This window comes from Choloepus didactylus, chromosome 1 (genome assembly GCF_015220235.1).
Source record: "Choloepus didactylus isolate mChoDid1 chromosome 1, mChoDid1.pri, whole genome shotgun sequence".
NCBI classification, from domain to species: Eukaryota; Metazoa; Chordata; class Mammalia; order Pilosa; family Megalonychidae; genus Choloepus; species Choloepus didactylus.
The window spans coordinates 158,900,858-158,926,965 of record NC_051307.1 but is presented as its reverse complement, the minus strand read 5'-3'; the positions used below and the strand labels follow the sequence as shown (position 1 = coordinate 158,926,965).

General features: G+C 37.1%; 1 pseudogene; it reads right to left on the bottom strand.

Annotated features, from left to right (window-relative positions):
* LOC119526223 overlaps positions 1-23,592 on the bottom strand; it is a 63,293-nt pseudogene extending 39,701 nt beyond the window's left edge.
* Positions 23,593-26,108: the final 2,516 nt, after the last annotated feature.

Here is a 26,108-nt window from a genome sequence, read left to right as displayed (position 1 = left end):
AAAATGCACATTTTCCTTTGACATTTTTTGAGACATCTAGTGTTATGGGTTGCATTGTGTCCCCCAACAAGGATATGTTCAGGTCCTAACCTCCAGTCTCATAAATGTGACCTTATTTGGAAATGGAATCTCTGAAGATGTGATGTTTGAGGTCCTTATAATAAAAGGGAAATCTGGACACAGATGTGGGCACAGGGGAGAAGGCCATTTGAAAGAAACAGAGATTGGTGATGCATCTACAAGCCAAGGCCTGCCTGGCACAGCTGGCAAATCCCAGGAGCTAGAAGAGGCAAGAAAGGGTTCTCCCCTAAAGGTTTCAGAGGAAACATAGCCCTGCTGACACCTGGAGTTTGGACTTCTGACTTCCAGAACTGTGAGACAATCAACTTATGTTATTTTAAACCACCCAGTTTGTGGTACCTTGTTATAGCAGCCTTAGGAAACCAAGACATCTAGTAAGGATTTAAAATAGTTTATATACTTCAAAGAAAGAACCACATGAGGCAATGGAATTTATGCAGGTTATTATTCCTATTTTTTCATTTTTTTATTGTGAAATATAACATACATACATAAAAGTCATAATTTTCAAAGTGTGATTTAACAAGTATTTAGAGAGCAAATTTCAAAGAATGTTATGGGTTACAGTTCTACAATTTCAGTTATTTCCTTATGATGAAATATAATATATATGCTGAAAGGTGACAACCTTCAAAGCACAATTCAACCAGTAGCTTATACAGGAAATTTCAAAGAATGTTATGGGTTACAGAACCATAGTTTCAGTTATTTCCTTATTGTGAGATATATACAGAAAGGTGATAACTTTCAAAGTACAACTCAACAAGTAACTATAGAGCAAATTTCAAAGGATGTTATGGGTTACAGTTCCACCATTTCAGTTCTTTCCTTTTAGCTGTTCTAATACCCTAGCAACTAAGAAAAAAATTATATAAAGATTCAGGATTCATAATCCTTCATTAAAATCTATCTTGTCTGTTGCTACCTCTTTCTCTAGTTTAATCACTTTCCTGATCTTCAGGGATGTCTTTGCAGTGAACACCCTAACTTGTTCATATTGAAAAGTGGTGTCGACATTATGGGAAAGGGGGATGCATCTGGTTGATGTTCTTGAAGACGGTGTTGCCTTTGGGTTTGGGACTTAAGTTTCTGAAACGTAAACTTGGTGGGTGAAAATTTTATAGAGTCTTAGATAAGGACCAGGGTATTCTTAGGGTTTTGGGGACTACTGTTGATTTGGGCTTGTCATACTGTGGCCATTTGACACATGTAGCTGAAGCTTGCACAGGAGTAACCTCTCGGACAGCCTCTTGACTCTACTTCAATTCTCTTAGCCACTGAAGCCTTATTTTGTTGCCTTTCTTTCCCCTGTTTTGGTCAAAAAGGCATTATCAATCCCTCGATGTCAGGGTCAGGCTCATTCCCTGAATCCATCTCCTGTGTCGCCAAGAGACTCACTCACCTGCGAGTCCTGTCCCATGCTGGGGGGATGGTGATGAATTTATTTGCAGAGTTGGGCTTAGAGAGGACTGTCCATATTTGAGCACCAAAAGAGGTTCTCTGGAAGTGAGTCCCAGGCAAAATTATAGGTGGGCTTATCCTCCCCTTTACAGCCATAAGTTTCACAAGAGCAAGCCTCAAGATGGAAAAGTTTGCTTATTAAATAGGGGGTTCCTAATTTCACATAGCATATGTTCTGTCCAAGATAAACAGTGTCTCACATTATCTTCATTTAGTTGTACAGTCATCATCGTTCTCCATTTTAAACAATTCTCATGACCAAAATGTCCCAAAGCTATTATCAGCCCTTAATTATTTATCCCTAGAATTTGTGTGGTACTAGTAAGGTATTCCTATTAATTATAGTCCCTGGTACGCAATAAGTAGTTTCTTCCATATATCACTCTGTACCAGTGTCATACCTTAGAATTATATCATGCAAGCTCTTATTTATATTTGTAGTACTGATCTGTGGGATACATGCCTTAAACAACCCCTTTTGATCATGCTTGCTTTCAATGTTGCTCTGATACTTATAATCCCATTAATGAACAATCATCACCCCTATCCATTCCATTAACTTTAAATTCACCGTCATTAACATATATGAACATATTAGCTTATTATTCCTCCTTCACTAGCTTCTGTCTATCTCTAGGCCCCCTATATTCTATAAGACACTGATTTTACATTGTTCAGGGAGTTCATAGCAATGATAAAATACAATATTTCTCCTTTTGTGTCTGACTTATTTCACTCAGCAGTGTATCTTCAAGATTCATCCCTGTTGTCATATGTATTACTAATTATTTCTAATTATTCCTAATTATTTATTATGAATTTACCATCCCTGATTCTAATATTTAATAGGTGAGGTCTCTGTGGGCTCTGTTGGTGGTACAGAGATAGCCAAGACATTCTCTGCCCTCTAGGAATTCAGAGTGACATAGTAAGCGGATAAGACAAATATACGGTTGGCTCTAATAAAAGATGCCTTTTAAGTGCTAACTTATTTGATTATCTTTTACCTTTTATTTCTGCTCTGCAATACTTTAGGGCTAATATTTCAATACATAACTTCTTTTGTTTTATATTATAAAGTTGCTTAAGAGTTGAAATGCTAGAAAACAAAAAGTTACCCTAAAAGACATTTTACTTCAGATTCTTATGCCCAGCTTTACTTATTTTAGATGCCCACCACCTACCAGTAACATGATGGAGTAGAGAGAACTTTGCACTGGGAGTCAGGGGCAGGAGAAGATGAGCCAGAGCCCACAAGGCCAATCATTATCACATTTCCTTGCACAATCTGGAATTGCTACCTTACTCAGTTCCTTTTAATTTTAAAAACCAAATAAGAAAGAATATATCATACTGGTGTTAAACGCATATGATTGCCTCCATGGGGAAGATCTAATTCTCAGGACAGGAGAGGTAGGAAATGCTGTTAAGTGTGACAAGCCCAAAGGCCATGCTGATCACTGTGATGCATTTGATTTAATCCTGGATGTTGGGGAACTTAGGAAGCTCAGCTCCAGCTCATGGCCAATGCTCTCCCAACAGCTTACAAAATGCTAATATAGTTAGTAACATTGGATGATCTGATCTCGGTCAAGAGCACAGAGAAGACCCAGGCTATTATATCTTCATCGTGCGAACAACAGGACCAGCTGGGATTTATATAGTTTCAAAATTGCAAGCCTGGGTCATTCATTTAACTACCACCACTATCAACAAGACAGAAATATGAATATTTCTTGAAGACTATGAATTGCTCATTTCCTTATCATCTCTTACTCTCACTACCAATACAACTTCTTAATTTGTTCCCTGTCTCCAATTTTCTGTTACTTTATCTTCGCACACAAACTCTTCCTTCTATCTAATATCAGAGTGATGGTAAAATGAAAACAATAATAAATACCGTTGTATCATTCCTGTGTCTTAAACTTTCTCTCTTCCATGGATTCCTGTAGTCTGCAGGATGAAAGCCAGAATTCTTTGAATTGCATTAATGGTCCTTCCTACCCTGGCCCCAGCTTATCTTCCATTCAACAACACAATGACTGTTAATAACTGCTGACTGTGTGGAGAGCCTTGTGAATGCTAAAGTAAGGGAGGGACATGATCAGACCTGGGTTTTTGATGGAACCCTCTGGTGTCCAGAGTGGAAGACAGGCTGAAGGGGTAGAGTAGAAGCAGAGAGCTTAGTTAAGGAGACACTTGTGAAACAGTCCAGGTGAGAGAGACCCAGGACTCTGCTTTCTATAGCCAGAACCCTTAGTGTGCTGGAGAAACTTATAGAAAGACAAACATGAATCTAGCTCATGAAATCTTTAAGATTTATATCATTTTTCTTTCTTGGCTAGACACCATGGGTCCCAAGGCATGGATGTCTCCAGCCTAGCTTTGCAAAGATAAGTCTAACCAGCCTCATGAAAGAAAGGAAGAATCTTGGGTTTAGCCCCTTCTTAGCACCATATTAATCCTTGCCATATGTTAGAAGACGGAGTAACATTGTAAGGAATGACAGGAGCGGTTTCCTAGTGTGACCTTTTCCTTTAACTTTAGAAGAGCTCTCATCTTTTCTTTGTGAGATATTGGCTCACCTCACTTTACCACAAGTACTGAAGGATGCAGACTTTATTAGATATCTTGATTTTGTTTGCTCTGTCTCGTCTATAGGCCATGTGGGTATGGGAATCACATAATTCTCTGTATCAACCAGAGGAAAGAAGGAGACAAAATATTTTAAGGCAAGGGATTAGAGGGTATGTCCAAGTAGCTCTGTTTCATATATAACGAAATAGATGAGGACCGATGCATCTGGGAAAACAGGGAGGAAGAAATAGTAACCAGAACAACTTGATCCTATGTTCCTCACTGCTTAGCATCCTTAATTCCAATTAATTTCTAGTTTGTTCAACTGGATCAATGCTGTTACCTGTCACATGAAATTCAGGAGGAGGAAGATTTTGGAAGAGGAATGATTCATTTTTGGATGAGTTAAGTTGAAGTGTCTCTAAGCCGGAGGTTCCAATGTGTGGTCCTCAGACCTCCAGCTTCAGTATCACCTCGGAATGTGGTAGACATGCAAATTCTCAGGCTCAACTCTAGAACCCCTCAATTATAAATTCTGGGGGTGGGATCAGCAACCAGGATTTTAACATGCCTTTCAGGTGATTCTGATGCTCTAGGACATCCAGAGAAGCTGGACATCAGGTGGTAGGCGAATGAGTTGGAGGCTTTGGAGAGAGGTCAGGACCAAACACAGATTTGAGAGTCATCAGTGAGTTGCAGTTGAAGTGAGATCTAGATCTTCACTTAGGGGGATAGGGCAGAAAGAAAAGAGACGTTTGAGCAGAGAAAGCAGAACCACTGTATCCATCTTTAGAGTTCTGTTTTGCTATTTTTTATTTTTAGAAGGGGCATAAAAAAATTTTAAATTTGGATGTTCTTTTCGTGAAATATAAAAACAGCAAAGGTAAAAGAATAAAGCAATGTCAAATCTTGAGGCAGAGGCAGGTTCAAGACAAAAAAAATATTTTTTGGATGGGGCAGACTTAAGCATGTTTAGGTAGAGATTTTCTATGCATTATTTGAAATTTATATCAATCTTGTAACTGAGGGTAACTTTTCTATCAAAAGATCACACATAGGTGGAGTCAGGATTCCACCTCAGGGTGTCTGAGTCCAAGCCCCAGATCCATCCACCAAGCAAAGCAGCCTCGCACAATGCCTTGCTCAGTGCTTGGGCCTTGAGGTAGATTGTTAGAGTAACGGTCCTCCATGAATTACACCTTTCCCTGTCTGGGCTTTTGTGTAGTGCCCTCCCACACTGACTCAGCTTGGCCATGTGAATTGTTTTGGCCAACAGACTGTGATGCAAATAGAGGCTCAGAAAAGCCCTTGAGCAGTAGGGCTTGCCCTCTCTTGCTCTTTGTGGAACCCAGATGCCATATGAAGAATCCAGTCTAGTCTGCTGGAGACACAGGCCCAGCACCAGCCACCAGACGTGTGATGGAGGCCATCTTAGACCACCCCAGTCTGAGTTGAATGCCCGATGACAGCAGCCTCTGAGTATTCCAGGAGAGACCAGAATAACTGCTCCTCCCACACTGACTCAGCTTGGCCATGTGAATTGTTTTGGCCAACAGACTGTGATGCAAATAGAGGCTCAGAAAAGCCCTTGAGCAGTAGGGCTTGCCCTCTCTTGCTCTTTGTGGAACCCAGATGCCATATGAAGAATCCAGTCTAGTCTGCTGGAGACACAGGCCCAGCACCAGCCACCAGACGTGTGATGGAGGCCATCTTAGACCACCCCAGTCTGAGTTGAATGCCCGATGACAGCAGCCTCTGAGTATTCCAGGAGAGACCAGAATAACTGCTCTGTGGAGCCAAAATTGTCACCATAGAAATGTGGGCAAATAGATAATTGTTGGGTTAAGCCATTAAATTTGGGGGTGTTTTGTTATGTAACAATAAATATCTGATAGAGGCCTATTTTTGTGGATTGGGGGGCAGGAAAGTGTACTCCAAGAAGACTTGTGGAGTTTTGTTTCTGGGATACTCTTCCAGTAGGAGAAAATTTATGTATGATCTTCAAAATACTCAATCCCACGTTCTCAAGGGTTCCTCAAATTCCTCAGGATTCCTGCTCAGTCTCCTAAGCTTTCCTAAATCCAGATGAACATTTTCAAATGTACCTAAGTAATTCAGTAATAACTTTTCTGTGTACTTTACCTTCGAAAGGAAAGACCCACTCAATTACAAAATATGCTAGTAGATTCTGGTTATAATTGCATTATTAAAATAAGAAGAGTGAAAAAAACTGTGGGCAGACTTAAAATTATGATAAATTCTCTTCATACAAAATGCTTAAACTTGCTAATGAAATATAATAAACAGCCTCTCAAGGGCACTTGAAATTAGCATAAGGAAATGAAAATTACATAGGTAAAAAAATTAAGAAGAAAACAGAAAACAGAGGAGAAAGCAGGCACTATGTGGAGCAACTCTGGGTTAATGCAGGATGGAAAGTGGAGCTGAGAAGCTTGCAAAGAGGTGGGCCCTCAAAATGTGACATTCCCAGTCAAAGAGTGGACTAAGATAAAGAAATATTTCCATATCAAAGGGAGGCACCCAGGAAACCTGTTAATTTTGAGTTAGGCTCTGGATGGGGGGGATAAAAAAGCATCCCCTAAGATTTCATAACTACCAGCAAATATTTAATTTTTGTTTTAAGCCACCAAGTTTTTTTTAAAATTCAATTTTATTGAGATGTAGTCACATATAATACAATCATCCAAAGTGTACAATCAACTGTTCACAGTACCATCATTTAATTGTGCATTCATCACCCCATTCTATTTTTTGAACATTTTTCTTATACCAGAAAAAGTGAAAATAAGAATAAAAAAGAAAAGAAGAACACCCAAATCACCCCCCCCACCCTACTTTTCATTTAATTTTTTGTCCCCATTTTTCCACTCATCCATGCATACACTGGATAAAGGGCGTGTGATACACAAGGGTTTCACAATCACACTGTCACCTCTTGTAAGCTGCATTGTTATACAATCATCAAGAGTCAAGCCTACTGGGTTGCAGTCTGATAGTTTCAGGTATTTCCTTCTAGCTATTCCAATGCATTAAAACCTAAAAAGGGTTATTTATATAGTGCACTAGAATGCCCATGAGAGTGACCTCTTGGCTCCATTTGAAATCTCAGCCACAGAAACTTTACTTCATTTCATTTCACATTCCCTTTTTGGACAAGAAGATGTTCTCAATCCCACCATGTCGGGTCCAGGCTCATCCCTGGAAGTCATACCCTGAGTTGCCAGGGAGATTCACACTCCTGGAGTCAGATCCCATGTAGGGGGAGAGGGCGCTGGTTTCACCCTCCGAGTTAAGCCACCAAGTTTTGGGATAAGTTTGAGGTTCAAATTTATACTCCTCTGTGGCCCAGGAAATTCAAGTTGAGAAATTAACTTCAAATGATTACACATTAGCATATTATTATTCTAAAATTGTAATGATACACAGAATTATGACTGAAAAAGCATCATGCAAATATACAAATAAATACAGTCTTCTTAGCCTGGGAATATATAATTTTGATTTAATTTATTTTTGGCTTTGAATCGGTGACTCAACTTGCTGTGTCATCCTGAGCAAGGATCTACCCCACTCTGGGTCTTTGCTTCTCTCAGTAGGGAAAGAAGAAGTCAGTCTCTATGGTCCCTTTCAGCCCTAGCCTTCCTTGGTTCAATGATTCCATGAAATTATTAGTTCATGGATATATGATACTGTTCTGCAAGGTCTGGGGAATAGAAAATTAAGGTCTTATCTTGGTCACTTTTTCTGATTAGCAAAGCCATTAATGATGGCTCATTTTCACTACTCTGAAAGTCTATCAACCTGAAATAGTTGGTAAAAAAGGGCTTGTATTAGTTAGAGTTCTCTAGGGAAACAGAACCAACAAGAAATATCTGTAAATATAAGGTTTTATAAAAGTGGGGATGCATGAGTCCAAATTCCATAGAGGTGGCAGCAAACTGGCAACTCCAATGAAAGTGTTCACTGAACTCCTCAGGAGACACTGGCTAGCCGAAAAAGTGAAGGTTCTCTCTCTTTCTCCCTTAAAAATCTTCAACTGACTGGATTAAATTCAGCTGATTGAATTATCTCATTGTGGAAGACAGGACCTTCATTGATGTGATCAGTCACAGCTGCAGTCAATTGACTTATGATTTAATAAACCAGCCTTCTGGTTTATTAACCAGCCACAAATATCCTTGCAGTAATGGTTAGGCCAGTGCTTCCTTGACCAGATACCTGGGCACCATCACTTGGCCAAGTTGACACATGAATCTAACCATCACAGGGCTCTTCTCTTCCTTGTCTGATGTCTCTCAGTGTCTGGGTGCCCAGATCTGCCTGCTACAGTGGCTCTACAGATGACTGCCCAGAAGGGTCAGGAGAATCTGAGTTGACTTGGGATGCCACATCCACATGTACTTTTCTCCAAGTGAATGCCATGTGAACACCAGCTGGACACAGATTAAGGCAGGCAGAGTGCCTTCTCAGGATGTAGGAGTTAGAGGGTGTACTGGCTTGTATATATTATGTCCCCCAGAAAAAGCCATGCTCTTTGATGCAATCTTGTGGGGCAGACATATTAGTGGAGATTAAGTTGGAACATTTGGGTTAGGTTGTTTCCATGGAAATGAGCCCCACCCAACTGTGGATGATAACCTCTGACTGGACAATTTCCATGGAGGTCTGGCCCCACCCATTCGGCATGGGCCTTGATTAATTTACTGGAGCACTATATAAGCTCAGACAGAAGGAGCGAGCTTGCTATAGCCAAGAGGGGCACTCTGAATAATGCACAGAAGCTGAGAGTAGCTGCAGATGAGAGGCAGTTTGAAGACGGCCGTTGAAAGCATACTCTTGCTTCGGAGAAGCTAAGAGAGGACAAACACCCCAAGAGCAACTAAGAATGACATTTTTGAGGAGCTGAAGCCTAGAGAGGAACATCCTGGGAGAAAGCCATTTTGAAACCAGAACTTTGGAGCAGACACCAGCCAAGCCTTCCCAGCTAACAGAGGTTTTCCGGACGCCATTGGTCATTCTCCAGTGAAGGTACCAAATAGTTGATGACTTACCTTGGGCACTTTATGGCCTTAAGACTATAACTTTGTAACCAAATAAACCCCCTTTATAAAAGCTGATCCATTTCCGGTGTTTTGCATTCCGGCAGCATTACCCAACTAGAACAGGGGGCAAGGATGGCGTCTACCCTTGCCCTTAGTAAAGGGGTTGACCAGGTACTACAGAGTTCTCTCTAAGCTTTAACCTATAGACAGCATTGTGGGCAGCTTCTAGTATCTCTGATTTGTGCTGTATCTCTGCCTCCTATGTCTAAGTGGGGCTCTATCCTTGTCCCCTGGGCAGAAGAAGTAATGCAGGCCCAAACTAATCAGCAGGAAATGTTGCCCTGGGCTTAATGACTGGTATAGGCATTGAGCATGTGACAAGCATGTGCTCTAGACCTAAGCCAATTAGTGTATCCTGTTTCCCTGGACCCACAGCATATGACCCACTTCAGGCCTTAATCTCGGGATAACATATTCTATCATACTATAATATAATGGGACTTCTGATAATGCTGGGGGAAGAGACAGATGGTGTACTTCCACTGGACTTGAAAGAGTATAAGCTAGAGCTGCTGTGGCCATTGTGCACTTCTTAGTGTTCCAGACTGTGATCACAAATACTACAAACTGGTTTTGACTTAAACAAGAGGAATTTATTGGCTCTTGGTTTCAGAGGCAAGAAGGCTTGCTTCCTCTCAAGATTGGTAGGGTTCTGGCTGGCTGTCAGTCCTTGGGTTCCTTGGCTTTCCCTTGGCATAGCGATATCCTCTCCTTTCTCTTCTGGGTTCTGTTGATTTCTGTCTCCTCTGCCTGGCTTCTCTATGTCTGCATTTCTTCTGTTTATAAAGGAATCCACTAATCTGGATTAAGGCCCAATCTCATTCAGTGGGGACACACCTTAAATTTATCTTCAATAGACCCTATTTACATTGGGTTCCCACCACAGGAATGCGGATCAAAAATATGTCTAAATTAGGGTGCATAAAACAATCCAACATGTGCCAATGGGAAGAACCTTTCTGAAATCTGTTCCAATAAAGAGCTGACCCAACAGAGTGAAACCAAGTCTTAACTATGTCCCTTGAGCCAAAAAATCCTTCTTTTGTTAGTGTATCCAGTTGGATTAGTTTTTATACTCTTTGCAACTAGATAATCCTGGATAGTAGATGACAATTTCTCCCCGTCACTCCACTCAACCCCTCCCACCCCTCAGTTCTAGCCACTTCCCTCAGCCTGCCTCGTCTTTGTTCCTCTTGGCCTCTTGATTGTTGGAAATGGCCCCAGGACCCAGGAAATCTTTATGAATTTATTTGCTTTGCTGCAATGAGGTTTCTGCACCTGGTGGACAGTCAGAGAAGCATCATGTCACAAAACCTATTAAAACCTATTAAAGGAATCACTCCTGGGAAAGGGCTTTTTCCACTACAGAACCTAAGTGCAAGATGATGTAAACTGAGTGGAGACTAAGGACAGAAGAGAACATAAATTCCAAGAAACCAGAAAGGCAACTGTTGTAGAAATGAAGGAAAGCTGGAAATCGTTATTGAAGTTCTACAATCCACAAATATGATTTCATTTAATCTCCCTTATCATTTTGCTTTTATCTGAAATTTACAAATGAGGCTCTGAAGGGGCAACTACCTTGTCCAAAGTAATATAGAGACTATATTTAATGAAGATATGCCTAGATCTTGCATTTCTGGTTTTTCATGATACTGCCACCTATAAATGGAGAAAAAGTGAACCAGATTAGGCTGATGGAGGTGTGGTAAGAGCTGATGGGGAGATGAAAGCTATTTTGAAGACATGAAATGTTCTTTCCAAATTTTGAACTCAACCTCAATATTTTTTGAACTTTCTCGATCATACAACATGATTTGAGTGCCAACACCCCAGACTTTGGAATAGGAAAGGTCTGGATTTTCATCTGTTGCCACCCCTTTCTCACAGTGACACTCTGGGGAAATTATCGAACTCTCTGGGTCTGATTCCCCACATATCAATTGTCCACCCCTGAGTTTTATAAGGATTGGAGATAATGCTTATAAAGTAGCAAACACAATGGACATCACACAGTAGGTATTTATTATGTGAAACTATTTTAATATTATATAACCCAGAAAATTATTAATGCCCAAATACGATCCCCTTGAGTATATTTCAAATTGCTCTGTATGCTACTCTGGGCTGCCTCAAATCATAAGCCCTGCCTTCATGAAGCTACATATCTCTGGGGAATCAGAGAAAGTACCTTCAAAATGTTGACATGGAAAGATCAGAGATAGCAAGTGAGGAATTCCAGAGATAATCCCATCCTTTGCTTTCCTCTGCCACACAGTTTCCATCTGGTTCAGAGTAATCTATACCTATGGTCCAGTTAAAGTATGTGGCATCATTTAGACACTGCAAATATGACACCAATTTTACTGCAACCTAATTGTAGAGTGACAAAGGATAAATCTAGAAGATGCATATTGGATGAAATGGGCAAGTGTGCTTCACTTATGTAACACCCACACATAGAGAAACATGATGCAAGAGAACAATAGCTGAAGTAGTAATTCATACAGGTTCACATATAAATTATACTGAAGACTCCTTGGATATCTGTAACTTAATCAGTTGTCCATTAGCATATTGTAGGATCTGTTGTAGCAAATGTAGATCTTAATTATTGTATGCTGGTAAAAACCACCTTTATTTTCATTTAAAATTCTGGTTAAAGATCTGTGGAATGTGTCTGGAGACTTTGTCAACCTTTTGTATTGAGGATAGATAAAAGAAATACTGATTCAGGGAAATTAAACTACAATATTCTGAAATTGTTAATGGAGCTTGAAAAAAGCACACAAAATCACCACAGCTTAAAATCAAGGCACCATAAACTAAATTAAACTTTAAATAAACAAGCAGAAGGTCACAAAGAAACAAACAAACAAAAATCCTATACTTTAAAAGACTTAATTAAAAATTACCCCAAATTCCAAACTTGAAACAAGAAAGTCATAATTGCATCAGCCAGTATGTATTGAGTACTATAGTAGGTATGTTGAACTTTAGATAATTGAATTGCACATTTGAAAAATAATCTGTCTTTCATGACAGAAATCAGCCAGTTCCTGGCACAATTTGACAGCAATGCTCTGCCCTCTCCCTTTTCCCTGTCAGCATGGTGCGAGGCAATGCAATTAAAATCTAACTGCCATTTGTTTTGACTGATGAGATTTTCCCTTTTCTTGCAAATGTACAATAAATATTTATTCATATTTTTATTATTAAATAAATATGTATATTTTAAATAAGTTTATGTGATTCTTGCAGTGGGGATACCCTTTGAGGACTGCACCTTGACTTTAGACGTGCAATAATACCTAACATTCTGCCTATTTTCCTCTTGCTCTATGAAACTGCTTTAATTTTTCTTTCCCAAAATGCAGCAACTGAGCTGCCCCAGACTCAGGGCAGCAGCTCGGCTCTGTGAGTTTGTGTGCACTTTCTGCCTCCCCACTAAGGCCAACTGAGCATTCATTCTTCTGTGGTTCACCACTGAACTTCAGCCTCATGCAATATCTTTTCCTCATATACTGACATGCTTTCTACACTCACAAACCATACCCCTGTATCCCAGCTCCATGCATACATACATATTTCCTTCTTTTATTTCTTTTCCAATTATTGTAAAGTAACATTTAAGGTTTGCCTTTATTCCTTCTTTTGTCATGTTTCTGTCAAAATCACCCCAAAGAGAAATTGCCATCAAAAGAAAAGAAAGTGAAATTAGACACAAAAGTTAAATTCTACAGAAATATGAACATTTAAGCTTTCAAAATTAACCCACATTTACCTTTAAAATCTTTATCAGTTTCTTTATCTTTATATTCTCCTCTTACAAAACTCTGTATCTCCAGGTCAGAACAAATATACAGCCCATACATTATGAGAATTAGAGGGTTTTTTCCACATTTACCAATTACTACAATTTAGTTACCAGTAAATACTCGGAACCCAACATCTTGAGTGTGGGAAATATTCATCGTGGTTCATGGGAAGACTTTAAGTAATTCAGTCTAAAGGAACCATATATATTTTCATTTTCCAACAATACTTCCTCCTCTCTGCCTCACTATCTATTCCATTCCCTCAAAAGTACATTCTAATGGGTAATATATTTGCATTATATGCATACACATAAACATGTGTATGTGTATGCATGTGCATATCTTCCTTTCACTAGTTGCCATCCACCCAGTTCCTTACCACTCCGTACCAGACATGTAACTATTCTTAGTTTCTTCTGTTTTCTTCCTGAATTTTTATAAATAAATAAGCCAAGAATAATATACCTTCTCAATCTCCCTTTTTAAAAAAAGAAGGTAGCATATTATACACAATGTTCTGCTCCTGAGTTTTTCATTTAAAACACATACACTAGAAATCTTCTTTAATTAGTTCAATATTTTATATAATGCCTCCTCATTCTTTTTGACGACTACATAGCATTCAGTTGCATGGATTTACTGTAATTTACTTAACCAGTTCCCTATTGATGAATGCTCGCATAGTATCCAGTCTTTGCTATTGCAAAAGACATTGCAGAGAACAACCTAGTATGTTCCATCTCTGTTTGCAGTATATTCAAAAGGTAAATCTCCAGAAGTGGGATTGGTGGGTCAAGGTTATATACACACTTGTAATTTTGATAGCTATTGCCAAAATGCTTGCCATAGCTGTTATTCCAACTTATATTTTCATTAATTATTTATGATCAGGCCCATTTTCCCACAGGCTTCTCAATAGTGTGTGTTATAACCTTCTGGATTTTGCCATTCTGACAGGTGAAACATGGTATCTCCATGGAGTTATCATTTGTGTATTTCTTGTTATCGGTAAGATTAAACTTTTTTTTCCCATATGGTTAACAGTCATTTGTATTTCCTTTTCTGGGGACTGTCAGTGTTAATGGTCTTTTACTCATTGATTTCTAGGAACATTTTATGTATTAGTAAATAGCTCTTTATCATAAATATTTTGAGACAAATATTTTTCCCATTTGTCCTTTGCCTTTTGGTTTTATGATTTTCATGCAGAAATTTATTTTTATGGAGTCAGTTTTATCAGTCTTTTCTTTTATGGTGTCCAGATTTATAAATCTTAGTTAGAAAACCATCCCTACTCCAAATTATCTCATATATATATATGTTTTTTACATTTAAATCTTTTATACATTTGGAATTCATCCTGGTATACAGTGTGAAGTATAGATAAAACTTAATTTTTCTCTAGATGGCTTTCTGGTTACCCAGATACCATTTATGAAATAACTCATCTTTTCAACCACTGAGATGCCTCCTTCAACATGTACTAAATTTCTGTATATATTTTGGTCTATTTCTGGAGTATCTGTGTTTGGGCCCAGACTGAGTTCATGAAGAACATGAGCCAGTGCTGCTGCCAGATTGAAAAACACACCAGGCACAGAAGCAGACATAGATTTATTGGGACTTACCAGTGGGAGAGAGTCTCCAGTGGTGGCGGTCCAGGGGGGTAGCTCTCCATAGAGGGGTAGGTGTACAGGAGGCAATATGTATATGATTTTAGAACAAAGACATTACATACAGTATGAAGATATCCAGACTCTAGCATAATCATTAAAGGCTTTTAAGACCTGATGTTCTACTCAGATTAATGTTTAAGACTAAGATACAATCAGTGCCATTTTACCCCCGTGATTGTATTCTTCTCCCTCTGGGGAGAATGATTTCTTTCTTGACCTTCCTCCTGGTCAAGCAGGCTGTTACATGCCCATTTAGGAGGGAGCCCAGCCTCTGGGCTGCCACACCCAATTCTGTTCCATTAGTTAATCTGTTTAGGCAGGCACTCTAAGTATATCGTTTTAATTATTGTAGCTTTATTGTATGTTTGTTTAATGTCTGTTAGGGTTGGTACACTTTCCATTGCTCTTTTGTTGAAAATTTTCCTGGCTAATCTTGATTACTTTTCCTTATGAATTTTAGACTCAAATTGCTAGTTAAAAACAATGACATATTTACTCTTGCATTAATTTATACTTATAAATTTATAACGTTAAATTTATAAGTCAAATTAGAGAAAATTAACATCTTTATGATGTTGAGTACTCTTATCCAAGAACGTATTATATCTTTCAATTTGTTCACATCTTTTTTTTTATGTCCTTCAACAGTGTTTTAAAGTTTTCTTCAAATAGGTCTTGGTACATTTCTACATAAGTTTATTGCTCAATATTTAATTTTTGTTGCTATTTTTGTCTATTATATCTTATAGCTGGCTGTTGTATTATGTAAACACTATTGATTGCTATATATGATTTTACTCCACTATCTTAAAGTATTCTCTGTTGTTTGCAATAGTTATTTTAATCCAAAATCAAATCTTGGATTTTTTCCAGAAATAAAATCATATAACCTAAAATGGTGACATGTTTAATTCTTCCTGCTTAAATTTTAGAACTGCCTCCTATATAATTGCATTGACCTCCTGGGCAACATTAATTGGACATTTATATCTCTAGTATAAATATTAATAATGGAGCTATATGTGAACATCTTTGACTTTGTTCCTGAATATAAAGGGAATGACTTTGGTGCAGTGTTCTCAACCTTGACTACATATTAGATGTACTTGGAGCTTTCAAAAATCCTTATGTACAGGACTGTTCTAGTTTGCTAATGCTGCCGAAATGCAAAACACCAGAAATGGATTGGCTTTTATAAAAGGGGGTTTATTTGGTTACACAGTTACAGTCTTAAGGCCATAAAGTGTCCAAGGTAACACATCAGCAATCGGGTACCTTCACTGGAGGATAGCCAATGGTGTATGAAAACCTCTGTTAGCTGGGAAGGCACGTGGCTTGCATCTGTTCCAAAGCTCTGGTTTCAAAATGGCTTTCTCCCAGGATGTTCCTCTCTAGGCTGCAGTTCCTCAAAAATGTCACTCTTATTTGCTCTTGGGGTGTTTGTCTTCTCTTAGCTTCTCTGGAGCAAGAGTCTGCCTTCAATGGCCATCTTCAAACTGTCTCTCATCTGCAGCTACTCCCTCAGCTACTGTGCATTCTTTAAAGTGTCCCTTTTGGCAGTAGCTCCTCTTCAAAATGTCACTATCAGCTGCACTGAGTTCCTTCTATTTGTCAGCTCATTTATATGGCTCCACTGATCAAGGCCCACCCTGAATGGGTGGGGCCATGCCTCCATGGAAATATCAGAGTTATGGCCTACAGTTGGGTGGGGCACATTTCCATGCAAACAACCTAATCCAAAAGTTCCAACTTAATCCCCACTAATATGTCTGCCCCACAAGATTGCGTAAAAGAATATGGCTTTTTCTGGGGGACACAATACGTTCAAACCAGCACAAAGCCCCACCCCAAACTGATTAAATCAGAATCTCTGGGGGGAGGACCCAAGCATCAGTATTGTTTAAAACTTTCTAGATGAGTGCATTGTGCTATCAAGATTGTGAGCTAACACTTTAGTGTTTCCCCCTTTAAGCATGGTGCTTGTTTTTAAGTTGAAATATATTTGTTCATGTTACAGAATTACTCATATATTTCAATTTTGCTGAGGGTTTTTAATGAAAAATAGATCTGAAATTCTGTCAAATATGATGATTGTATGATTTTTTCCACAGAATTGTTAGTATAATTAGTTATTTAAATCCCACTACCACTATACTAATACAATGAATTAATTATATTAATGGATTTCCTAACACAAAACCATCGTTGCATTTCTCAAATAAAACCCATTTGGCATCAAAATATTATTATTTTAATGCCTTTTTTGTTAATATTGCATTAAATATTTTTGCAATTACCTTTATAAGTCAGAATGACATATTATATATTTTGTGTGTGGGAAATAATTGACAGGTTTGGCGTCAATGTTATACTCACATCATAACAGGGACAGGGGTAGTGCATTGACACCGTTTCCTTTTTCTTCTGTAGAGCTCAGTTAATCAAGATTTTCTGTCTCTTCTTGGGTCCATTTTGGTAAATTATATTTTCCTGAAAGTTAGTTATTTAATCAGCCAGAGTTCTGAATTCATTTTCAAAGAGGTGAATAGTTTTTAGGATTCTTTCAATTTCCCTTATTTGCTATTTGTTTCCATTTTATGATTTCTTATTTCTGCAATCATACTTCCTATTTTATCTTGAAAAGTCAGCTAATAATTTGTCTAATTTAAAACATATTTTTCTTTAAAAGGGTCAGCTTTTGTATTTATTAGTACTACTTTTATTTATATTGTTTAGAAACTACTTAATTTCTTCTTTTATCTTTAACTCCATACTTTTTCATTTGGTCTGTTTTCTTATTCTTTTACCTAAGATTTTGAATCAGATGCTTACTCCATTTATTTTTCTTTCTTTCTTCATATTAATGTGTTAAAAGATGTCAATTGTCCTCTGAGCCTGCTTTACCTGTTTACCATAGGTTCTGAGAGAGGTTTTCATTATCTTTGTTTTCTAAAAATTCTCCAGTTGGGGTTTATATTTCCTTTTGACCCAAGACTTGATTAACAGAGAGTTTAAAAATTTTCAGATGGAAGTGACTTTTTGTATTCCAATTTTGTTTATTAATTTCCAGTTTTATCGCATAATCATCAAAGGGTCTTCTCTATACCTCTCCTAATTTGGAAAGTTTTGAGGTTTTCTCAGGGTTGAATACTTAATAACATATATGAGCATATTTAATGGATATTCAAAAATTAAGGGTAGTCTACTTTTCAGGTGCAGAGTTTGACATAGATTAATTGTATCTACCATATTAATTATGCTAATTAGGTTTTTGAGTGTGAATTTTTTTTTTTATTTTCCATCTTAATATGTTATGGAAGAGAAAACTGAATTAAACTCTCCTACTACTAGTATATTTCTGAATTTTTATGAATATTGCTTCCTAGATTTTTTTTTAACTTTTATCTTCACTGTGAATTGCACCCTTTAGCATTATAAAGTGGCCTTTTTTTAACCTGGTTTATTGTTTTTAGTGTTTTGCAGCTTGAATTCTTCCTTGTCTGATTTAAGATTAAGTCCTGTGTTACTTTTTTGTTTGCATTTGCCTAGTATACCTTTACCCATTCTTTCGTTTTCAACCTTCTTGAATCACTTTGTTCTAAGAGTGGATCTTTTACTCTGTCTGGAGTTGAGTTTTGTTTCAAGATCCAATTTGAAAATTTTTTTTTTGAAATATGTGAGTTAAGTCCATTTACCTTAATTGTCATAATGGATGCTTTGGGTTTTACTTCTGTTGTATGCTATAGTATGTTACTTACATAGATGTTTATAAGTGTTCTATTTGTTTTGCTGTGTCTGTGTATTTAGTTCTCCTAATTCATAGAAAAGTTGTGGTTTTGTTCAATTAGTTATCATATAATGTTATTGTATGATATCCTTAGTTCTATTTGTTAGCTTTATCTTTTATACGTTATTGGAATGTAGATGTTCTGTGACCCTAATCCCCATATTTGTTCCACAGTTCTTTGTTCTGAAGTTAAATATATCTAGTAGTTACTTCCAGTTCTTTTGCTGTAGTTTCCAGAACTTTTTTATGGCAGCTGAAATTTGTTCTCTGGAAGTTTCCTTAATAAAGATCCATGGGAATAGTATTCCCTGAATGAATTCTTCATGTTTAAGGCACTTTGTCTTTAGCTTTTATGCTTGAAGAAGAACAGTTTGGCTCATACTTGCTTTCCCTGAGTTTCGTGTTAAGTATTGCTCTACTGTCTTCCGGTGTTAAGTGTTGCACTCTGAGGCCAGTTGATTATTGTCCCTTTGGAGGTGATTTTCTCCTTATGCCTGGCTTCTCAATAACTTTACTAGGTTATGACTTGGAATTGACACTTTTGGATCAATACATCCCTGGCATTAATTGTGTCTTTTCAATATGTAAATAAAAGTACTCCTTTATTTTAGATTTTTTTCTTGGATTGTATAAGTATTAATTCTGTTTTCACTGTTTTTCTTTTTAAATTTGTTTGTTGAATTTCTTTTTCTCATCTCCTATTTTTATCATTTATCTCAATTTTTAAAACTCTTCCTTTATTTTCATGTAATTTTGATTTCTTATTTCTTCCTTTAATATCCCTTAGGGCCTTGTTACTCCTCAGTGTCATCCAAGCATGAGCATCACCTGGGAGTTTATTAAAATGCAGAATCTCAGGCCCCACTCTAGACCTGCTGAATTAGAATCTGCATTTTCACAAAATCCCCAGGTGATGCCTGTGCACTTCAGATATAAGAAAGGTTGCCTTACAGTGTTTTCTGTAGAATCTAATCCTTGTGGTCCTTAATGGTTTCTTTTTTTTTTTTTTTCTTTTTAAATGCAGTTTTATTTAGGTGTATTCACACACCATACAGTCCATCCAAAGTACAGAATCAATGGCTCACAATATTATTACATAGTTGTGCATTCATCACTATAATCAATTTTAGAACACTTTCATTATTCCAGAAACAAAAACAAAGGAAAAACCCAAAACATCCCATGCGCCTTATCCCCCCTGCCCCATTATTGACCCAAGCATTGGTGTGGTACATTTGTTACTGTTGATGAAAGAATATTAAAATATTACTGCTAACTATAGCCCATAGTTTGCAATAGATGCATTTCCCCCATATACCACTCTATTAACTCCTTGTAATAGTGATGTACATTTACTCTAGCTCGTGAAAGAACTTTTCACATTTGTACTGTTTATTACAGTCATTATCTACCACAGGGTTCACTGTGTTATACAGTCCCATATTTTAATCTTTAGCTTTCCTTCTAGTGACATACATGACTCTAAATTTCCCCTTTCAACCACCATAATTCAGTGCTGTTAATTACACTTACCATAATGAGCTACCATCACTTCTATCCATTTCCAAACATTTAAATTTAGCCTAGTTAAAAATTCTGCACATAGCTGAGCCCTCGAGCATGGGACTTGCCCTTACGAAGCTCATTACCACAAAGGAGAGTTTAAAGTTGTATGTAATGGTGCCTAAGAGTCTCCCCCTGAGTACCTCCTTGTTGCTCAGATGTGGCCCTCTCTCTCTCTAACTGAACCATCTCGACAGGTGAACTCGCTGCCCTCCCCCCTACGTGGGACCCAACTCCCAGGGGTGTAAATCTCCCTGGCAACGCAGAGCATGACTCCTGGGGATGAATGTGGACCCAGCATCGTGGGACTGAGAGTATCTTCTTGACCAAAAGGGGGATGCAAAATGAGACGAAATAGTTTCAGTGGCTGAGAGATTTCAAATGGAGTCGAGAGGTCACTCTGGTGGACATTCTTATGCACTATATAGATAACACCTCTTAGGCTTTAATGTATTGGAATAGCTAGAAGTAAATACCTGAAACTACCAAACTCCAACCCAGCAGTCTGGACTCCTGAAGACAATTATATAATAATGTAGATTACAAGGGGTGACAGTGTGATCGTGAAGACCTTGTGGATCACACCCCCTTTATCTAGTGTATGGATGAGTGGAGGAATGGGGATAAAAACTAAAGGACAAATGGGGTGGGATGGGGGGATGATTTGGGTGTTTTTTTCACTTTTATTTTTTATTCTTGTTCTGGTTCTTTCTGATGTAAGGAAAATGTTCAGAGATAGATTGTGGTGATGAACGCATAACTATGTTATCATACTGTGGACAGTGGATTGTATATCATGGATGATTGTATGGTGTGTGAATGTATTTCAATAAAACTGAATTTAATAAAAAAAAAATTCTGCACATATTAAGCATCCACTCCCCATTCTCTATCCCCATTCTATCTCCTGGTAACCTATATTCTAGATTTTATCCCTATGAATTTACATATTATAACTAGTTCATATTAGTGAGATAATATTTGGAAACCACATATTTGATAAGGGTTTGACACCCGTAATATATAAAGAAATCCTACAACTCAGGAATAAAAAGACAACCTGATTTAAAAATGGGCAAAAGACATGAATAGACATTTTTCCAAAGAGGAAATACAAATGGCTAAAAGCACATGAAAAGATGTTCATCTTCACTAGCTATTAGGAAAATGCAAATCAAAACCACAATGAGATATCATTTCATACTGACTAGAATAGCCATTATTAAACAGACAGGAAACTACAAGTGGAAAGGATGTGGAGAAATAGGAACACTTATTCACTGCTAGTGGGAATGTAAAATGGTACAGCTGCAGTGGAAGACAGTTTGGCGGTTTCTCAGGAAGCAGCTAACATATGATCCAGAAATCCTACTACTAGGTATATACCTAGAAGATCTGAAAGCAGGGACACAAACAGACATTTGCACACCAATGTTCACAGCAGCATTATTCACAATTGCCAAAAGATGGAACAATCCAAGCATCTATCAACCAATGAATGGATAAACAAAATGTAATATATATATATGATGGAATATTTTTCAGCAGTGAGAAGGAATGAAGTCCTGAAGCATGTGACAACATGGATGAACTTCAAGAATGGGGCACATAATTTCTGCTGTGACATCACCATGATTTTTACAGAATTTTTAGAATGCCTCAAGGTAAGACTTGTACAGCTTATTACTCAGCATTTCAATATTCTGTGCATCCAGAATATTTTTTCAGACATGCAGTCTTGAAGGATTGGAGTTAATGGTGTTTCAACCAGAATGGCATTAAAGAGAATCTCTGCAACGTTGACTACTTCCATTTCCTTGAAACTGCCCAGTGGGTGGCACTTCACCAAAATTTCTGTCACAGATTTTTTTTTTTTTTTTTGCAAGGCACCATTCATCAGTAGAGTCCCATTGTCTATCATGTAACTCCACGGCATATAGGTGAAAAATATGCTGAGTGGTTCCAGGGAATAATTTCGGAAATAGTGAAGTTCTCCATGTAGCTTTTCCTCATGTGTGTGAATGGTGGAAACATTAAGAGGACCCATTTGACTAGACAAAAAGTAGCCATAATCAGTGGTCAGGAGATGACTTTTTAGATCTTCTAAGGTCTCACACTGGACAAGGTTTATGTAGTCCTGCTGGGACCCTCATACCAAGTTTTTCTGTTCATAAGCATTTTCAAACTTGCCCAAGGAGATGCAGTAATAATCATTAAACATAAAAGGAAACAATAGTAAAAAAGCCCGTAGAGAATAATAAGTGATCCTACATTTGTAAATTTCCAGCCACAAATGTGGCTTCTTTAATCATTGTAGCATTTGTCTCTCTCCTTTCTATATTTTCTACTTTCCCACTTTGGCCTTTCTTTTGCTACTTTGATGAATTCTCCCTTGGATCTTTTTCAGTTTCCCCCCCTCTAAATTTTCTATGCATATAATACTTGGGGTCAGAGAGGAAAGGCTTATTTTTTAAAGACCATTCTTTTATCATCTTTCTGCAAAACGCTTTTCTTATCTGATTTTGCCTCCCTTTTCAATTTAATATTTTCCCTTCAGTATTTCTTATCTGTTTTTTATTTCCCCTTATATTTCTTACATTGGCTATCTCTCCAGTTTTCCTCCCCAATTCATTCTTCTTCCCTCAAAATCTTACACTCCTTCCCGCCACACCGTCAACCAAACTTTCTATTGGAATTTCTATTCCATGGATTTTATACAATAGGAATGCTTGTATGTGTCTGTTATATATACTCATTTAGCAAGGAGGTGCTATTTCGTATACACCATTATACAAGTTTCCTTATCTTTACATAAGACTATGGTGCTTTGGGTAAAGGTAATGCAAACTATTTTTAAAAGCCAAAGATATACCCGTTATTGTCTTCATTTAACCTACATTTAAAATTCTCTGTTGATAATAATAATATTTACTGAGTATTTACTTCTTGTCAGAAATGGTATTGGGTGATTTACATGGATTATTTCACTTAATACAATAATCCTATGTTAGGAACATATTGTTTTCTTCTTTTTAACAGGTAGAGAACTGACTCGCTAGTCTGTGGTAACACAGCTAGTAAATAGCAAGACTGAAATTCAATATGTTTGAATTGAATCCAAATCGACTGTGGAGCTCATCCCCTTAAACACTTCTCTGCACGATAGCTTTGTTCTGGTTCTAAAAATAACTAATATGCTAATGTAGACAGCATATTTATTGTATGTTTCAGTGTATACATAAAATAGTATTTTGTACCTCTAGTGAGAGAGAAATAAATAAAGCAATTAACAGAAAACGAACATGAAGAGTCATGTATTTACCCTGGAAAAAGTATTTTCCTAATGCAAATGGATTTCTCAATCTTGGCACTACTGACATTTTGGGCCACATAATTATTTGATGGTGGGAGAGGGAGAGCTATTATTCTGTGCACTGTAGGATGTTTAGCAGCATCCCTGGGCTCTACCTACCTACCTGCCAGTAGTAACCCCCATCAGTCATGATAAAAAATTCTTTTCCAAATGTCCCCTGGGGGGCAAAACTCTCCCCTAACTGATCCAGAATACAAAAATATTCCATTTATTTAGACCCTACAGACTGAATTTAAACCATCCAGTCATCTGGATATTTTATGTATTAAAAAATATAATATATATTAAATGTTTACGATGTGCCAGGCATCATTTTCTAAGTGCTTTAAATAGATTAACTCATTTAACTACCCAAACAACATGCTATCAGAGAGAGACTATGTAGTATACTCTTACTTTATATTCATAAGAGGAAATGCAAACCTTGTCTTGTCTGTTGGAAAAGTTCCACTCTTACCCATAATGCTTAGCTTCCTCTTGGGCTGCACTAGTGGTTTCCACTAGCCAGTTCTTAACAGAGTTTTCAATGACATGTGGTGAAGTGAGAAAAATAGTAAAATGCACATAGAAAATAATTTTTTCCCTCTCAGGAAGAGGACATGTATTAGATTTAATATAAAAGGATATAATACTATAATGATGACTTTGGCCATCTTGTCCTCTGGGTGTTCCTTTCATAGTTCTGGATCATCCATTCTTTGAGAACAATGCCTATAAAGAAATAAATATTCAGGTTTCTGTTGGAAGGTCACTTATAGAGCTCAATCCCCCAGCTACAGCCCCATGATAATTTTCCCCCAAACTGCAATTTTATAATTTGTCAGATAATGAAGTTGTCAATCAAAATATCTGCTGCTCTCATCACCCACTGGCTTATCAAAGCAAGTGGTACGGATATTTCTTCAATTGGTGGCATGTGACAAGGAAAGAAGTGAACTCTGCTATTGGCTGGACTTCAGGCATCAGAGACTGTCTACATTAACTTTTCTTTAATTTTTAACAAGTTTTGCAGAAATTTTAAGCATATTACAAATGTAGAAAGAATAGTATAATGAACCTGATTTACCTACCACCCATTGTTAATACATGGTTCTATCTATACCACCACCCATGATCAGATATCTTTGATGAAAACCTTGTCATATCATTTCATCTGTAATATTTCATTATCTAGCTCTAGAATATAAAAACTCATTTTGAATGTAACTACAAAGCCATGATCACATCTAAGCATTTAAAATAATTTGATATCATCCAATTATCTAATCAGTGATCACATTTCTCAGATTGTCATATAATTGTAATTGTTAGAGTGAATTGAATTCAGATGAAGTTCATGCATTGTTACTTGGTTGATTATTTTTGTAACTTTCTTTCTTATGAAGATTGCTTAATTTTTTTTTTTTAGGTAAAATCTATATGTTAAGTCTGTTTTGATCTATAGGTTCTCAGCCCATTTTTTCCTTATATTTTTTTCCTTTTCTTCTTGTAAAAGGGGTAATTTGTCCCACAGAATTTCCCATAGTCTGGACATGACCACTGCATCCCTTTGGCTGCATGTTTCACTGTTTTCTGATTTTCCTATAAATTAAGACAGGAATACCTCATTTTATTGCACTTCACTTTAGTGCTTCACAAATACTGTGTTTTTTTTTTAACAAATTGCAGGTTCTGGCAACCCTATGTTCAGAAAGTCTATTGGCACCATTTTTCCAACAGCATGTCCTCATTCTAGTATATTTCCTGTCCCACACCTAAAATCAAACATGTCTCTAAGGAACCTTGGTTCCTTTTGGTGGAAAATGGTTTTTAGAAACCATAAACTAGGTACTGGTGGTGTTTATTGCTACTGCATTGGTCATTATTTTAAAGTTTTTTCAATGCTCTGAGCTAGGAAATATATGTTATTTTTAAAGACAAAATACATCATGATTTCCTATTCAAATTCAAGTTTTTTTTTTTATAAGCTTATAAGATTTTTACTTCACTGATTTTACATTTGTGTTCCCCTTAAACCATGCTGGAAAATCTCAGTTCTCAACAATACTGGCACAGTCATTTGATTTATCCTGTAATACTACAAAGCTATTTCATATCAGCAATATCAGCAATATTACCAACAACATGATTATTGAAAACCAAATGCATATACTTTTTTCCAGTTTTTTAAGTTCTTAGGCTATATCCTTGTAGAGATATAGAGTCAAATTTCTTGCTTTAAAGTTATTTGGAATAACTCCTTCCTGAATCATTATGCCAAAACCTTTTGATTCTTAGGGATTGCTTTATTTCTTTAATTTTGTCTTATAATTATGTAAAATATTTACAATGGTTCCAAAGTTAAATTTGCAAACAAATTACATTCAAAGAAGTCCAGCTTCTATCCTTGTCCTCTACTCAATTCCCATTTTGCTATAGGTAACCTATTCAAATAAAATTATGATTTATTTTTCCTTGCCTTTTAAATGTTGGCAAATATATATTTATATCCCCCTCTTAAGTAAATAGTAGCCACTACAAAGACTTTTCCCCACCTCGCTTTCTTTTTAATTAACAATGTGTCTTGGAGACTTCTTCATAGTATCATAGTGAGATATTCTCCTTTCCTTTGTATGAATGCACAGCACTCCATTGCATGGAGGTACC